Below are 18,906 nucleotides of genomic sequence, written 5' to 3' on the forward strand. Positions count from 1 at the left end.
TCTACAAGAAAGGAGGCTGTAAGCAACTCACAGCCTATTCAGATATTGATTTTGCTGGAGATGTAGATGATCGCAAAAGTACTTCGGGGAGTGTGTTCATGTTTAGTTCTGGAGCAGTGTCATGGTCATCCAAAAAACAGCCTGTGGTTAGCTTATCCACCACTGAAGCAGAGTACATCGCTGCTGCCTCATGCGCTTGTCAGTGTGTTTGGTTAAGAAGAGTTTTAGATAAGCTTGGTTATGTACAGGAGAAATGCACTACAATTATGTGTGATAACAGTTCAACTATAAAACTCTCCAAGAATCCTGTTCTTCACGGCAGAAGCAAGCACATTGACATCAGGTTTCATTTTCTTCGTGACCTGGTAAAAGATGGTGTGATTGATTTGAGTCATTGTAATACTCAAGACCAAGTAGCTGACATTATGACGAAGTTGCTTTGGTTGGAGGTATTTTTGAAGCTTCGTAGTTTGCTGGGCGTGTGTGAAGTTCTAATATAAACCGAATGCATTCTGCATACAGATTTAAGGGAGGGAATGATAAAGACTGTTAGAGTTAACAGTTTATTATTCAGATCTTTTAGTTAATCAGTCTGTTAATAAGTCCTATCCTTTAGGGACTAGTTTGTGTTTTAAACAAATTCCTATTAGTCTGTTACCACGTTTTAGGGTGTTGCAAACGTGGGCTGTTATTTTGATTTTATCTCTTTGTAAAAGGCTTTATAAGCCTGCAGTTTGTTATCAATGAGAATAAGAACTTTTCATTCAAGGTTGTGTGCTATAGTTTCTTCTAAGTGTTCTCAACAATTATTGTATGGTATGGTAATACAGTTATTTTCAACGTATCCAATATTACTTTGGGTACAAATCATGACCTTATTCAGTAAGGAAACACTACAGAATTGGTTTTATTAATCTTCCACCCACTGCCGACTAATGAAACAAAATCACCCAAGAAACCATATTTACGGTTGAAATGCTGAATTATATGAATAACGCCTTGCAAGCTTATCTTTCTTTCAGCATCTTAACGCCAATATACCTGCCCAAACCACAAAAATTGAAGGCAAAAATAATAGCAGCTTATCAGATTTCATCACGAAAAGGCCAAATGACTAATTAATTTATGTTTCGGAGGAGTTATCTAGGTATATTCAGACTCAGTACGTTAATATTATATAGTTAAATATTGCTCTTGTTGGGTTTTAGAGAAAACAAAATAGTGATTTTATTTATTCAACAATAGATGGGTACAAGGCTTTATAGAGGAGTAGGCTTATTGGCCCTCAACAACTAGAAACTATTTGCTAGGCTTATTGGCCTATTCTCTCTCTTTGCTGGCTATTTGGCCTTTTCTCACTCTCTTGGCTTTGTACAAGAGACAACAACTTCTATTTATACACTATAGCTGCCGCCGTTGTCCAAGTCGGTGGACTTGGCTTCTTCTCCTCGCTACTTTATAATATTATTAATTTATTACAAGATTTTTATTAAGATTTTTCTAGAATTTACAATAATCATCTTTTAAAACTTGACTTTGTCAAAGTTAGTGAACTTTCTTCAGCTTTCTAATTTTTCTAGATTTTTCTATATTCTTCAAGTGTGTATTAAATTTAATACTCCTCCTTAATGCGCACTTGAAGCTATATTGTTAGATATTCTGATCTGGTTGATGCCATATTTTTTGCTCCTGCTGATAATTGAGTTGCAGTATCTATCTTCCGGTCATTGCCACTACTATTGATATGCCAATTTGAGTTGTTGTTGGTCCGTCACAAATCTCGCGGCCCGGTGCTCCGAGCCGAGGGGATGTGCGTCAACACGTGACGTCCTCCTTTTGGATGCGGTGCGGTTATGCGCGGGCGTGCCAGCACAGGTCTACCGTCCGTCGAGATGGTGATGGGGTTTGGGTAGAAGATGTTCAAATGATGCGCCTGTTTCGGGTTCGACTTCTAATCAAACGATTGTGGTCGAGAGAGGAATTGGTCTCGGCCGTCAGGTTCATGACCTGAGCTACAAGGCCGTTTAGTGGTGGTGTTGGTGGTGGGTTTTAGGCGGTGCTCCGGCGCGTTGCTCGGAGAGCGACGGTAGTATGATATATGGGGTGAATGAGGCGATAACAGGGATGGTGCTCCGGCGCCTTGAAAATCAAGAGTCATATGATATATTGATGAATGAATTTTCCTTACAATCTACCACTACTCCTAGGAAAGCATGCAAAGGTATTGAAAGTGCATTACAGGAAAAATAAGTTCCTCCGTGGGAGGCTTTTGTTTGGTGTTGGACCCCTTGAACGTGGTCTTGAGCTTAGTATTTATAGGAGGAGTCCTGGAGGGCCAATCGAGGCTGAAAAAAGATCTGCTGATGGCTTGAAAATATCTGCATGGTGGAGTTTGATCGGGGCAAGTGGGTAGTCAAATCGGCATTTGGGATCGTGAAGCATGGTGGTGTGACCCCCATAAATCTCGGCAAATCTCGGCCACCGCCCTGATCGTGGGCTCTGCACTCTTGGCCGTGGGAACGCATTTAATGCTCTGGTCCAGTGGTTGGTGATCTGACCTCAAGCTGTGAGAATGCATTGTGAGAATGTTTGCGCCTAACCACTCTGATTCCTCGTTACCAAATCCTGACTTCAACCACTTCCTTTGCCCTCGTGCATTAAATGCTTCTTGCACCCAGTGGTTTTGCTGTGGCGGTCGAGGCACTACTTCATTAAATGGGGCGTGGAACCCGAGGCCACGTGGCGATTTGACCATAGTATCTTTGGCCGTGTCTCTCATGGACCTCGGCCTCGGCCCATAATACCGTGGTTGTGAGGCCGAGAAGATCCTGCCTTCGTATTTTCTTCGCTTTGAAAAGGCTAAATGTCGACGAAACGTGGCCGTTCGAGTGCCGTTTCAGTCCATGAATAGGTGCCACAGCGAGAAGAGGTCCCTTTTGACGACCGTGATTTATTTAGGCACAAACAGTTGTCTTTTTCTGATGGTGCCGGACATGCATAGAACACATGCTTGTACTTATCATTTTCTTCTGTGTTGTTAGCTTGATATTTTTTCTTGAATCGACAATCTTTTTCTGTATGCCCAAATCTTTTGCAATTCCAGCATTTTGGTATGCCTTGGTACCAACAATCTTTCTCTTGGTGGCTTGTCTTTTTGCATACCCGACATGGAGGATAGTCTTTCCTCTCCGCATTTTCTCTTTTATTTTCCCAATTATTGTTGGGTTCATTTTCTACTTCTCTAGTTTTTTCATCATCTTCTAGAGGGCCTATTAATTCTGTCATTGATAGACTAGTTATATCTTTTGTCTGTTCAATGACAGTTACTAGTGTATCATATTTATCAGTGAGACTAATAAGTATTTTTTCTACAATTCTTGAATCATAAATATTTTCCCCATAGGCTCTCAATTGATTGATTATTTCTTTCACTCTGGCATAGTACCCTTGTGAGGTCTCAGAATCTTTCATTTTAATGTTTTCAAAATCTCTTCTCAAAGTTTGTAGTTTAACTGCACGTACCTTGGCATTTCCTTGAAACTCCTCCTTCAAAGTATCCCATGCTTCCTTTGATGTTGTGGCTTCCATAATCCTTGGAAAAATAGCGTCATCCAAAGCTTGTTGAAGCGCAAATAGAGCCTTTGCATCCTTCTGCTGATATTTCTTTAGCTGCTTTAACTGTTCCATAATTGGATTTTCTGGATTATTGAAGTCATTATCAACTATGTCCCATAAATCTTGAGACATAAAATAAGTCTTCATTTTGATGCTCCAAAAATCATAGTTTTCTCCAATAAAGATTGGAAATGGGATAGAAGTTTGGCTAGCGATAGACATGATGGAGGACTATATTGAACTCTTAAACCCAAAATGATCGAACTTTGTTCTGATACCACTTGTAGATTTGTAAGGGAAACAACAAAGTGATTTTATTATATTGGAGGAGAATAGTACATAGCATGGTGTAGGCTAATTGGCCTTCTACACTTAGCATATTGGCTTATTGGCCATAACACTTGATTTAGAATAGTTTTGGGCTATTTGGCCCTTCACTTAGATTAGTTTGGGCTATTTGGCCCTTCACTTAGATTGGTGAGCTTATTGGCTCTCAACATAACTTTTTTTTTTGGTAGCTCTTGGCTCCCACATAGATTGGGAGTTGATTGGTTCACTACCCCACATGCATGACTTAGTTTGGGTCGGGTAGCTTGTAGCTCCCTAATAGTTTGGGAGTTCTTTGTTAGACTCCCAACTTCTTCACTTGATTTATTAAATTGGAGGGCTTCATGCCTTTTTATTGTTGCTCCTAACCGACAAAGCCCAAGTTCCGCCGACTTGGCTTCTTCATTTCTAGCTTATATAACTTTCTAGACTTAACTATATTATTCTAATACAATATCTAGTTATTGTAGTCTTGCTCTAGAAACTTCATCTTTCTTGGAGATTGATGAGTAGCCGACTTTACTCCAGACACTAGTGTGCGGCTTTCTTCTAGATAATTCTCCAATAGTTTAGGCTCATCTCAAAGCTTCTAGATTTCTCCACACATTTCTTTTGCACAAATGTGCATTAATTTCAATACTTCTCCCTAATGTGCATTTGTGATTCTCCGGACAGACTTTGTGCATCAATCTAATGCCATATTTAGTTTATCAAAAGCTTGGCTTAGAAGGGCCGAAGAAGACTTCAGTTCGACTTAAACTAGCTAATCATTCTATCAAATATCCAAAAGGTATTGTAGGAGATATTTTAGTTCAAGTTAATACAGTCATTCTCCTTGCTGATTTTGTAGTGATGGACATGGAGGATAACCCAAATGGAGATCGTGTTGATTCCTTAGTCACGGAGGAGTCTTGTTCACATTATGCTCCTCCTGAAGATAGCATTGAAGAAGCTCTAGTTGATGATGCAGCTCCGTGCTCACACTTTTTTCATTCATAGTTAGCTTGATAGTTGGGTTTAGAGAAAACACAAGAGTGATTTTATTTATTCAACAATAGATGAGTACAAGGCTTTATAGAGAGTATGCTTATTGGCCTTCAACAACTAGAAACTATTTGCTAGGCTTATTGACCCATTCTCTCTCTTTGCTGGCTATTTGGCCTTTTCTCACTCTCTTGGCTTTGTACAAGAGACAACAACATCTATTTATATCGAAAATGCTATAATGAGGGCTTAAAGTGAGGAGGTTATTTGAGGAGGTCAAATCTCACCATCAACAAATGTAAAGAAATCATGGGACTTAAATATTTTAAATGTTTTGACGGTCGGATCGGTCTCCTCACTTTAACTCCTCACTTTAACTCCTCATTGTAGAAGCTTCCATGATACACTAAAATTGCCGCCATTGTCCAAGTCGGTGGACTTGGCTTCTTCTCCCCACTACTTTATAATATTATTACTTTATTACAAGATTTTTATTAAGATTTTTCTAGAGTTTACAATAATTATCTCTTAAAACTTGACTTTGTCAAAGTTAGTGAACTTTCTTGAGCTTTCTAATTTCTTGTAGATTTTTCTATATTCTTCAAGTGTGTATTAAATTTAATAGCTCTCTTTATTATTATTGTTATTTCTTTTTTGTCAACAAAGATATCATAAAAGCCAACCGGCAAAGGCCCAAAAGGGAGCCAAACCCAACCAAACAAACATAACAGACACGCTAAACCAAAGAACTAAAAACAAGCCAAAATAACAAAACAAAAGAAGAACCACACAACAAAAGATTAAGCACCAGACGGAGGGCAAGGAAGACCATCCCGAGATAAAATATGAACTAGAGAGGATGGAGGTCGCACAAGCCACGACTCCAAGCATATCCCCTTCCTGGCAAGCGAGGCAACGGCATCCGCAGACCGGTTCACTTCACGGGGCACGGCACCCATGCCCAGTTCAGATTTGTGAAAGAGGCTTTAAGAAACCTAATATCCTTAAGGATAGGATACAACTCCCAATTAGAGGAAGAAACATCCCTCTGAACAGAATTAATAGCCACTTGAGAATCAGATTCCACCACAACATTAACCAAATTCAACTCTTTAGCTCTCAAAAGACCATGTTTCAGGGCCAAAACTTCAGCCATAAGTGGAGATTGGGCACACACCTGAGCAGCAAGACCCCCAATACAAGAACCAGCAATCTTCCGAATAATTAACTCCAACTCCAGCCATAGCAGAACCAGACTTCCAAGAACCGTCAGTATTAATCTTAAGTAACATAAGGAGAAATGGGGGGTAGCCAATGAGAAGGATGAGGAGAAGAAATCTGAATAGGCATACCCACTGACCCAAGAACTGGCTTCTTTGTAACATTCCAAAATTCCGACACCATCAAACAAGCACGAGATCTAGTAGCTGCAGGCACAGTTGGAATATCATTGTAAACAAATTTACATCGAGCCTTCCGAATATGCCAACAAGTGAAAGCAACAACCGACAAAATCCACCTAGAATTGGGTGAAAACATACTCTCCCCTCTCAAAAGACTGCCCAACCATCTATCCAAAGAAGTAAAACTTTGCAAATCCACGCGATAGCCAATCGCACTTCCAAACCAAACACACGCTGTCCAAGGACAAAGGACCAGCGTATGTTCAATTGATTCAGGACTCTCCAAACAAATAGGACATAAATGCGAAGAGGACAACTTACGCTCATAGAGATTTAAGAAGGAAGGGAGAATATTAGAGACCGCTCGCCAAAGAAATTGTTTCACTTTCGGAAGGGTTTTGGACTCCTAAATGATCTTCCAAGTATCAAGGGAAATGGTATGTGAAGATTGTGCATTAGCCAAGGGACACCTGATGTCCACGATTTGAATATTTCCAAAGGCAGCCCAGGCACTTCTAAGCATACGTTTCACAACCCCAATATTTGGAGGTTTATCAGCAATCAAAGAACCAAACAAGGTAACTCCAGCTCTGAGTTCCTGTAACCTAGAGATGTTCCCATTTGAACCGCAAGTTGGTCAGGGGTAGTCAAACCAACCTCCATCCTCCCAAAACTGGTAAAAAAATCCAAAAGAGTAAGATGAGATTTGAACAAAACGTATAAATTGGCAAAATTAGAAGAAGATAGAAGGCATGGATAAAGACTGAGATTTGTGGAATATGGGAAAGGTGTAAAAAACAGGGAGTTGCAATGGGAAAAACAAAGTATAGAAATGTTGGACATTTAATATTAATTTTCCTATTTGAATGGAAATTAATAAAATTCGTTGGGTTAAAGACATGACTCTTGGGTTAAAGACATCTTCAATTGGGGGGTGACAACTCTTCAAATCAAAGGACGCATTATTTGTTTTTTCAGATTGGGATACTTTTTTGGAAAGGGTATTTCATCATCTATAAATAGAGCAATCCTCCTGCAGTTTTATTTATTTAATCAATTCTCTACAGTTTTATTCATTCAATCAATTCTCCTTTTGTAAAAATATGATTTATGTGCAGTATTTATTTTATAGCAATTTAGCACTCATATTTCCAACAATCTTAAGACGAATTAGTTTGTGTTAATTGCTATGTATATTAGTCTGTGATGATGCATTAGATGAAAAAGTGTAAAACGATTTTGATGCGTATTACAGTTTCACTGCATTGTTGACTTGAGTTTGAATTAGTTGGTTATTCATTCAAGTGTTTCATTACTTATGGGTAAACATTTTATTTATTTATATATAATTGGATTTCCGTTCAGTTTCTTTTTGTTTTATACAATTCAAAGTTGCAGACATCCAAGTTATCATAATCGGACACACTCATCAATATTGCCACAACGAAAGTCTAATTGCATTTTCTTTCTATTGTTAGACAAAGTATATATACAATTGAAAATTTTCCCTCTGAATTATAGCATCGTTGTTTTCTTATTTTTCTGTTTGGCATTTGTTTCAGTTGGACATCGAAATCTGGAAGTTTTGCTGTGTTAGGCAAAACAAAATTTTGTGAAGGCAACCCATTTTATGTCAAAACATATATTCTATGATTTTGTATAGAATATTAGGTTCATGCAATGTGCTGGGGCTGTTGGAGATATACAGACCCATTTGGTTGGATTCTTTTAAGTTAGAAGGTGCGATTATAGCATTTTCAAACCAACATTGATATCTTCCAGGAGGCATTTCCATGTTGCAATCCAATAGAATTGATATGCGGGAAAGTGTACAGACCCACATGCTCTCTATTACGAGACATATCAATTTGTTTACAGTTCAGAAATTTGCAAACATTTTGTTTTGTAAATTGTGTGGGACTTTGTTACTCTGTATGAGAAATGAGAAAGCATGTAGGACTATGTTAACAATCATAGATCATGCCTGCAACCATGTTGGTCATGGTTAGAAACCAGTCAAAGTATTTCGAGTGAGGCACTTGGTATGAAAACTTTGAGGCTTCAAAAGGGGAAAAGCTATTTAGTAGTTCCAGAAGTGAAGATATTTTAAGAATAAATATCTCCATTGTACTACCAATAGAATGAGATGCATATGGACAAAGGATACCAAAGCCTTACCCTATGTATAAATTGATGTGCATTTTTTCGGTATGGTGTGGAGAGAGGAAAATTTGGAATTCTATTTCCTAACAGAGAAAATGGAAGTTTTCTAGCACCACGTTTTTGTGGAGAGAGACTTTGGTGTTCGTAAGAGTTTAAATTTCTCTTATACAAGGTATGAGAAGGTTAGAGACCTTCCTATAAGTACCACAAATGTGGGGGTGTCTAACTAAGTATTAGAAGGTTACTCAGTTGGCACAATTATTAAGTTAACAAAATAAATTAAAAGCTCAACTACTCTTGAATGGAATTTATTTCCACATATGAAATTATGATGGCAATATATTACAGAAATAGTCAACCTAGTGGATCCAATATTTAAAGGTCAAACTAGAGAGTTAGTTGATCATCGAGGGGAATGGGAGTATAAGCCTAAATATTTAAAGTCTCCATAGTGGATACCCAACCTAGCTTACTGGAGATCCCAAGATCTAGGTTCAAAAAGGGACAACCAAGTTATGGATGACTAAGTAGTAGCACTGCCGAGATTACATCTCCTACTCATGTCCTATGATGAAATAGTCTGCATGCAGCGTGTTTTAGGGTAATCTTTGATTTTAATGATTCCTATAGCTTGGAAATCCGAGTGGGGTAGTGCATGATACTCTTAATAGGAAGTCACCTATGTGAGTGAGAAATGAGGCCGTTTCTATGAGAATTTTTTAAGGCTTGAATTCTCTAAAGCTCTTATGAATACCAGGAATCGCTCAGGGCCAAAACGAGCACAACCGATCGAACCAAATATGTTTAGAAGGGTATCGTGTGAGTGCTATTGTCTGGGTTTACACAAACTGCTGAATAGTTCAAGACATCACGTTCACTGATTAGCCAAGTAAATCCGATAGTATTTCACTATGGGAGGTTCAAGGCCAAAAGCTACCTATCCAGATGCAATATTCTTCTAATAGGGACTCTCTCTAGTGTCTTCATTTTTTATTTACATGTTGTTGAGTCAATTTCCATTCATGTGGGGGATTGTTAGAAATTTAATATTAACTAATATTAATTTTCCTATTCGAATGGAAATTAATAAAATTCATTGGGTTAAAGACATGACCCTTGGGTTAAAGACATCTTCAATTGGGGGGTGACAACTGTTAATGTATGGTTTTTACTATTTTCTTTTGGTTTCCCTGGACAACTTTGTAATAGGATGTGTAATGTAATTTATCAAGCTCAAGTCTAGATTAGGGAAAACTTTTATTGGTGCTCTTCTCTAATCTTTGCTCTATGGAAGTTCATGCAAGTTAACAAAGGTATTGTGCATTGCATATCATTACATTAAACAGTCTTCATAAAATGATGACTAGTCATCCGTTTCTCGATGACTAGTCATCCTTGCTTCAGCTGGATAACAAACTGTTTTGTCCTATTCCTTTTCTCTCTCTATGCTGCCATCTGTGGTTTTCTGACCTAACGGAATTTTGACTGTAAAGGTCACGTTTTTGGTCATTTGGTGTTGTCTCTTTTGGGAATTTTTGGAAAGATTGTTTTTGCTTTCTTTCTCTTCTTCCTCAAGAGAGAACCATATACTTTTCATCTATGAGTTTTCCAATTGATTTCTTTTGAAAAACTGCTTTTTGAAAACCCGAATCTGCATCTAGCTATTCAAATCATCTCTCATTTATATCTAGGTCAGATTCAAGACTGATTTCTTCAAGAGTATGGTTTCTTGAAGAAATTGGTCATTCTTCTTTGAATCAAATATTGTTCTTGGTTCGTGTTGGAACTTGCAAGCTTGTGCCATGGGATGAACGAGCTGGAGAAGGAGCTGCCATTGCCATGAAGAACTGAGCTTCAAGTTTTGCTAAGTTGGAGAAGGAGATTGCACAAAGGAGGTATTGCTCATATTCCTAAATTGACCTAGGTGAATTCTTGAGCTTGGTTGTATTTCCTTTGTAAGAATCTTTTTCTACTTAGTGGATTGCTGGTCGGTTGATTGACTCCCAGTTTTCCCAATGGTGGGTTTCGGTGAACAGTTTCTGGTTTTGCATATCTGTAATTTTTCTGGGTTTGTATTCTTGTGATTGACTAGTCATACAGGTTTATGCAGTTGCTGTCATCTTTTTCTGCTGATGTTTGCATGATTTTGATGATTTCACACACTTTCACATAGTTGTTGCTAGCACAGGGGATACCTAGATTGACGGGTCCTTCTGAGTGCGTAGGTTGTCACTAGTAATCTTCTAGGTTGCAGGTACATTGTGGCATGATCTGTGTGTTCTCTTGATTGTGATTGTTCATGACTAGCAGTTGACTAGTCATACGTGTATTTGGTCAAGGTTTAAAGTGTGTGAAGATTGCTGAGTTGTTTTGTTTTGGTTGTGTAATTAAATCTACCATTTGTCACCTAAGTACCAATTTCAATTGGTATCAGAGCGTCAGCTCTTAACACAAATAGAGAGATCCTAGGATTTGTTTTGGTGTTTAGGTGTGTTCACTATGGAAAGGGAAGTTGCTGGATCTTGCAACTCCCCTCCCTATTTTGACGGTAATAACTACGCTGCATGGAGAGAAAAATTTGAGATATTTCTTGATGCTCTTGATGAGTATGCAAGTGAGTCACAAAAGAGTGGGTTGCTCAAGACTGGGTGAGGATGTGCCCAAACCAAAGGTCACTAGGAATATGAACAAGAAGGCCAGAAATGCCTTAGTTACTGCTTTGTCTAGCACACAATTTGCACATATACAACATATCAATGCTAAACAAGCTTGGGATAAACTAAGGGTGGTTAAGGGATGAAAGTTAGAACCCTAAAACTTCAGATGGTGCTTGCACAATTTGAAGAACTTAGGATGTCTGAAACTGAGTCTATTTCTGAGTTCCATGGGAGAGTTGAGATGATCACAAATGAAGCCATGCTAGGTCAACCCACTTGAAGAGCTTCTTGTTGTTCAGAAAATGTGTTCAAATAACCACATGATAGAGTCTAAAGAGATGAGTCAATTAGTGCAAATGGAGTGATAGTGATAGTGTTGATGACTCCAAAAAATCAAAAAATGTTGCACTTCAAGGAGTGCATGTTTGAAAGTTGATGAAAAATCCTCAGGTTTTGAGGATGAGATGGCCTTGTTTGTCAAAAAATTTAGGAGAATTCTTAAGGATAACTCTAGCATTGCTAGAGTTCCATCAACTGATCGGTCTAATAAGAGGAAGGAAAATCTGATTCAAAAAATGAATCTGTGTTCTGGGAGATGATAGGCTGACCAGTCATACAGGAAACAGGATGACCAGTCATACCTGGTATGTGTGAAAAGTATGATGTCCTTTTTACTGAAACTTCCAAGCTTAAGGAAAGAAATTTCCTACTTGAAAGGAAGGTAAAGAACCTGGAAATTCTTAATTGCACTTTTAAAGAAGCAAATAATGAATTGAGTGAAAATATTGAGACCTTGAAGAGTGAAAAGGATTCATTGATTGTCATTAAAAATGACATTTCAAACCAATTGAATGTGCTCAAGGAAAACAACTTGGTTTTCCAGAACTCAAACAAACATTCTAGGTGAATTGAATGAAGCAAATAGGAAGATTATATCTATGACCATTGGTGCTTCAAAAATTGACAAAATGTTGAATATGGGAAAAGTTCATGGGGACAAAGGTGGCCTTGGATTTAATCACTTTGGTTCTAGTTCGTCTAGCTTTACCACTAATTTTGTCAAATCAGAAACTCCAAAGTTCCTGATGTTTTGTCAAGAAACCTAAGTTTGTTCCAACTTGTCACAGGTGTGGGTTGAAAGGTCATATTCGACCAGGTGTAATGCTTCAAAATCTAAAAGGAATCCCAGATCTTTGCAAGATCAAGTTGATCATTTGATGAATGAAGTTACTAAGATAGCCAAACTTGTCTCCCTCAAAATGAGTTCTCCCATTGTGCCTAAGTCTGTTATTTGTACAAGAGATACCAACATTTTTCACTTGCAAAATTTGGTTTTCAACAACCAAAAAGGTTCATTCCTATATGCCATCATTGTGGACATTAGGACACATTAGACCAAAGTGTTTTGAGTTTAGGAATTTTGAGAAAAAGCCTTTTGTTCATTTCAAGAAAGTAAATGACAACTCACTTCAAACTCAAGTGAATGATCTTCTTTATAAAGCTGTCAAAATTCCTAAGGTGATCTCTATGCCTCATAAAGTCTCAAAAGTGAAGCAAGTTTGGATCAAGAAGGAAGACCATGTTCTTCCTCATGTTGGTGACTAGTTTCTTTATCTTATGTATCTAGACCATTCTCTTGTTTGTGGTTGCTTCATGGAGTCTAGATACCCTGTCATGCACATGCATCTTACTTCTTCTTTTATATTTTTTATATATTTATTTCATTTTTGTTTTAGAAAGATGTGGTCATTGTGTGCATGTCTTTTAGTCATCTCCCTCACAATCCTTTGAATCTTGAGTCCAACTAAATTCCATGCTTTATGTAAGAACTTGGTGACATTTGACTAATTGACTTAAGACATTTTCTTGCACAAGAGATCTTAGTAATTGCCTTGCCTTGCAATTTGTGTCTATTGAGAAGCAACTAGCTATTTTTTTTTTTTTCTTCTTCAACCGCTAGATACTTGAAGGTATTGATTTCCTTCTATTGGGTTGTGCAAAATGGATTAACTTGTATTTTCAATTTCATGTGCTCATAATATGAATTTCCATTTTGTTTGTGTTAATAAATTGCATGTAAGCTCTCTACTCTCTCAAGATGCATGATTCTTATGAGTGGAAGTCTTTTCATGATGTTGTAGGTGTGAAAGAGTTATCCCCATTCTTGTCTACAATTTTGAGCATTTTTTGTTGAATATACTTGGGCATGATATGCTTTGAGCTATCTATAAAGTGTCTAAGATCACTTGTAGTTGTCTCTCTACCTTGATCTTTTGATCCATTTGGAAATCAAAATGCAAATAAATTGTTGGAGTAAAAGCCTTGGAAAAGCAATGTCCACAAATATAGAAAAAGCATTTTCGGACAAGCAAGTGTGCTATACTTCATTTTTTATAAAAAGGTAAAAGCGCTTGGAAGAGCATTGTACATCATCAAATAGAAAAGCAAAATTGTACAAGCAAGTGTGCTATGCCTTTCTAAAATATTGATAAATGTCAACTTTTGGATCACATTTCTTGGTAGGGTTTATGCCTTGATTTCTAGAACTTATATTAGATTTGATGCTTGGAAAGTCTCATGCAACTCTTGGAAATCATTATTGAAGCTCATATTGAATTAGACCTCATTTTCCCAAACTCCTTACTCTAAGCTTCATGAGAAGTTCTAACTTATGTGTCTCATTGATTTTGGGAATTGAGTGCATATATTGCCTTGGCAATAGATTAACAATTTCCTATTTGTGTTTTCCAAATAACCTAAGCACATGTTATGGAGATGCATGTTATTCTATTGCATGTCGTTTTTCTAATTCAAATTCTAGTTGCTTCCATCTCAATATGGCTTATTATGCTTGGATATCTCTTTGTATGCTATGTCTTGGGTCAATGTGTTTCATGCTAGCTTTCTGGAAATCATTGCCTCGCATGACTAGTCATCCAATCTAGCATTCTTTGTGTCTCACTGATTCATTATTGGTTGCATTTTTGTTGTGTTATTTGTTGTGCTTAAAGGGGCTCTACACTTTATGTCATTCAAGCTCTTTTCTTTTGATGTGGTCTGTGTTGAGTCTTATTGTATGCATTTGTGAGCATACTTTGGAGTCATTGACTACTTGGTAGTCTCTCTTGTATCTATTTGGCTGTGATAGTCCATACTTTGCTTTAGTGAAGCTTCTTCATTGACATGTCATGGGTTTGGTCACACATTTGAGAAATCTGTGAGTTTGCTTGTTTAAGTAATGTTGGTGTTTGTCTTCTGAGCCCATATGACTAGTCATATATACTAGTCATTGGTCACTGGTATTGGTTTGGTCTTAAGGTATTTAGTCCTTCTTGGATTTGACCCATGTTACCATATGTGACCTGGTTGTCTCTCTTATGGGTTCCTTAAGTCACTTTTGAGTAGTCTTCTATTGATGTTGTTGCTTTATGTAACTCGAATGATGATTGTCTTGGCTGCAATCTCATGTTTGCATTTATAGGTCTATTGCACTTTGTGATTTTTCCATGAAAGGGAGCTTGTCATTTGCTTGTCCTTGGAACACTTTGTAATGTTATGAACTGCTTACATCTTGTTAGGATTGATCTCGGCATAGGCCTTTAATTCTTTTCTTTTTTAATTCATGTGCTTGAAGACTTGGTCTAGACAATGATTGCTGAACATCCCTGGTCACTTGATATGTTTGCTAGTGCTTCTCTGTGTATTAGCAAAGTCCTTCATCTTCTATAAGGTCGATACTAAACATGATGCTTATTGTGATTACTGCTCTGGTTGACTAGTCACTATATGCATACGCTGATTGTGGTTGACTAGTCATCATGATCTATTTTCGTTTCTGACCGTGTATGGTCTTGTCTCTTATTGTTTAGCTATGTCTCCCATCAAGTCATGCTGTATGCTTAATAGGGATCTTGTGCCTTTTGGTGAAATTAATTTTCACTCTCTAAGAACTAAGACCATTGGTTATGACACAAAGCACAAAGGCTCACTTGTCTTCTCCTTGTCTCATTTACACCTTCTGTTTCAACACTGAATGTGTGGTCGTGTTTGGATGATGCCACTTTGGTCTATGACCAGTCACCTTAATAAGTTGGTCTTGAAATCCTTACGAGTTTGTGTGCTATATGAGTTTTGGATTGTTGGCTAATTTATTTTGTTGGGGGAGTTTCTTTGAGATGCATGTGTTTTGGCAACATTCTTGCTGATTCTTTTTATCATTTTCATACATCAATGTTGCCTTTCTAAGCCTTATCTTGATTGATTTGCTCTCTTTTATTCTTGGCTGTGTCTATGAGGTTGTTGGTCTTTTGATGCCACCTTAAATTTGGACATGCGTGACTAGTCCGTTTCACTAGTCCACTCTCTTCTTCTTGTGCTTTTTGGAAGCTATGTTGTGTTTTTGGACAACCTGATTATGTCTTGTGTTCTTTCTGCCTCAATCTTGAGCAAAAATTTAGGGTTCATCTTGCTTGGTGCTTTCTTCAAATTGACAATGATTGATGCCTTAAATTTTGAAACCTTAGTACTTTGTCTTGATTTTGTACTATGGTGTGTAAAGAAAAATTCATTGGTTGTCCCTTGTTTTGATAAATATGCTGAAACTCTATCTTTTTAAGTCTGAGTTTCTTTATGTGTAATGTGTACACATTGAAATTAAATTCAGCCACTTGATTTTAATTGCTTTAGGTATGATTCCTTGCAACTTATGCTCCATTTCTTATTCTCTTTAGCCTGATGCACTTTTGTGTTTGTTGGCTATTTATGGAAAGTTCGCTTAATGAGTACGTCAAAGGTTAATTCCTTTATGCTATATGATACTCAGGGGGAGTATGTTTTCTAAATGGGGTGTTTTTGCTTTAGGGGGAGTTTCTATTTGTGTAGTGGTTTTAATCTTGTACCCTCCGCAGGTCGGTAGGGGAGTTATTTTGTAATCACATTGTGATTAGTCTGTGCATTTTGATAGGGGGAGTTGTTCTGTCCTGTTTTGAACAACTAGTATTTGACTAGTCATAAATCTATGTTCTGTACTGTTTTAAACAACTGTTATTTGACTAGTCATCAATCTAAGTTATTTGTGTTAACCTTGTTCATATATGCCTATCACTCTGTGGTTACTTTTGTATGTTGTTTCTATCTCTCTGCCTTTTTGCACTTTCCTTATCAACAAGGGGGAGAACACTCTCAACCCCACATTGCACATTGTTTTAAAATTTCTGTGATAATATGCTTGTTTTTGTGCCGGGAAGATTGGTTGTTCTTGCAGGTATCTTCATTTCATCATCTCCTTAGTCTCGGTTTTGGGTTGAGTGTTCCTAGAGAGTGTGTTGTCAAGGAAAGCCAAAAAGGGGGAGATTGTTAATGTATGGTTTTTACTATTTTCTTTTGGCTTCCCTTGACAACTTTGTAATAGGATGTGTAATGTAATTTATCAAGCTCAAGTCTAGATTAGGGAAAACTTTTATTGGTGCTCTTCTCTAATCTCTTGCTCTATGGTGGCTCAAGCAATTTGACAAAGGTATTGAGCATTGCATATCATTACATTAAACAGTCTTCATAAAATGATGACTAGTCATCCGTTTCTCATATGACTAGTCATCCTTGTTTCCAGCTGGATAACAAACTGTTTTGTCCTTTTATTCTTTCTCTCTCTATGCTGCCAAGTGGGTTGTCTGACCTAAGGAATTCGTTGGACATTAAAAGCCACGAGATTTCTCATTTGGCTGTTGTCTCTTTTGGGGAGGAAGTTTTGGAAAGATTGGCTTTCTTTCTCTTCTTCTTCCTCAAGAGAAAACCAAATATTTCATCTATGAGTTTTTCCAATTAATATCTTTTTGAAAAACTGCTTTTGAAACCCGAAATCTGCATCTAGCTACTTAAATCATCTTTCATTTATATCTAGGTCAGATTCAAGATTGATTTCTTCAAGAGTATGGTTTCTTGAAGAAATTGGTCTTTCTCCTTTGAATCCAAATTGGTTCTTGGTTTGTGTTGGAGCTTGCAAGCTAGTGCCATGGGATGAACGAGCTGGAGAAGGAGCTGCCATTGCCATGAAGAACTGAGCTTCAAGCTTTGCTAAGTTGGAGAAGAAGATTGCACAAAGGAGGTATAGCTCATCTTCCTAAATAGATCTAGGTTTTTCTTGAGCTTGCTTGTGTTCCTTTGTAAGAATCTTTTTCTACTTAGTGGATTGCCTGGTCGGTTGATGACTTTTTTCCCAATGGTGGGTTTCTGGGTAACAAAATCTAGTTTCCAACTCTGTAAATTTTCTGGGTTTGTGTTCTTGATTGACTAGTCATGACTAGTCATCTTTTTCTGCTGTTTGGTGTTTGCTTGATTCTGCTGTTTGGTCTTCACACACTTTCACCATAGTTGTTGCTAGCACATGGGATGCCTAGATTGATGGGTCCTTCTGAGTGCCTAGGTTGTCACTAGTAATTCTCTAGGCTTGCAGGTACATCTTGGTGTGCTCTGTGTATGTTATTGTTTGGTATAATTCATATATGACAGTTGACTAGTCATAAGAGTATTTGGTCAAGGTCTAGAGTGTGTGAAGTTTGCTGCGTTCTTGGTTGAATATCTTTTAAATTTACCCCTCGTCACCTAAGTACCAATTTCAACCCTTGGGTTAAAGACATCTTCAACTGGGGGGGTGACAACTCTTCAAACCAAGGGATGTATTATTTGGGGTGACAACTCTTCAGACCAAGGGATGCATTGTTTGCCTTTTCAGATTGTAATAACTTTTTGGAAGGGGTATTTCATCATCTATAAATAGAGCAATCCTCCTGCAGTTTTATTTATTCAATCAATTCTCTACAGTTTTATTCATTCAATCAATTCTCCTTTTGTCAAAATCTGATTTATGTGCCGTATTTATTTTGTTTATTTTATAGCAATTTAGCACTCATATTTTCAACAAGGTGTCTAACACTTGCCTCGACTCAATTAAGGTTCTTCTAATTCAATTCTCCTTTTGTAAAAATTTGATTTATGTGTAGTATTTATTTTGTCTATTTTATAGCAGTTTGGCACTCATATTTCCAACAAGAAATTGTGGGATAAGAGAGAAATCTGAAGTTTGGAGTTTTTGAGAGAGAAAAAGAAAAGAACAAGAGTGTATGACGGGAAAAGTGAAAAAGGTAGACGATGGCCAAACTGGGATATAGAGCTAAAATGGTAACAAGGATTGAGAACAAAAGATGAAAACAGAGATGGGAATATGGGTTGTAGATTCGTTTGAGAAAACAAGGGTGAGCTCTCACTAGGAGAGAGAAACTCTCAAGAAGAGAGAGAAAAAGAGTGTAGCTTTCTTTATTATATGGCATACCTGCCCAACATCATGAGGGTGGCTTGAGGATTGGTCCCTGGTGAGAACTTAATGTGGATCCATCAACAACACGTAAGGCATTGATCCCCTTCACTCGTAAATCCCCATCAACCACCTTTCCCACAAGGCATCCCCCATGGTAGTGCCAAAATGTGGCTACTGTGTCTCGACAAAATGTTTCCAGGATGCGGTATCTGTAAGGTTCATTGGTAATGGTGGTCCGAAAAAGTTGAAACCATCTATACCCGGCAAATCTTGAGCCTTAAATGGTTTCAACGAATTTGTGCTTAATAAATCACCAAACTTCCTTGTGGCACTAACACAACGAGCAAGATCCAGCGGATTTGCAAAGTAGTTGAAGCGGACATTTGGACCAACTTTGACATCATAGGACGACTGCAGCCTAAGCGAACCATAGGACAAGGGTCCT

This window comes from Prunus mume, linkage group LG2 (genome assembly GCF_029339155.1).
Source record: "Prunus mume cultivar Tortuosa linkage group LG2, ASM2933915v1, whole genome shotgun sequence".
Taxonomy (NCBI): domain Eukaryota; kingdom Viridiplantae; phylum Streptophyta; class Magnoliopsida; order Rosales; family Rosaceae; genus Prunus; species Prunus mume.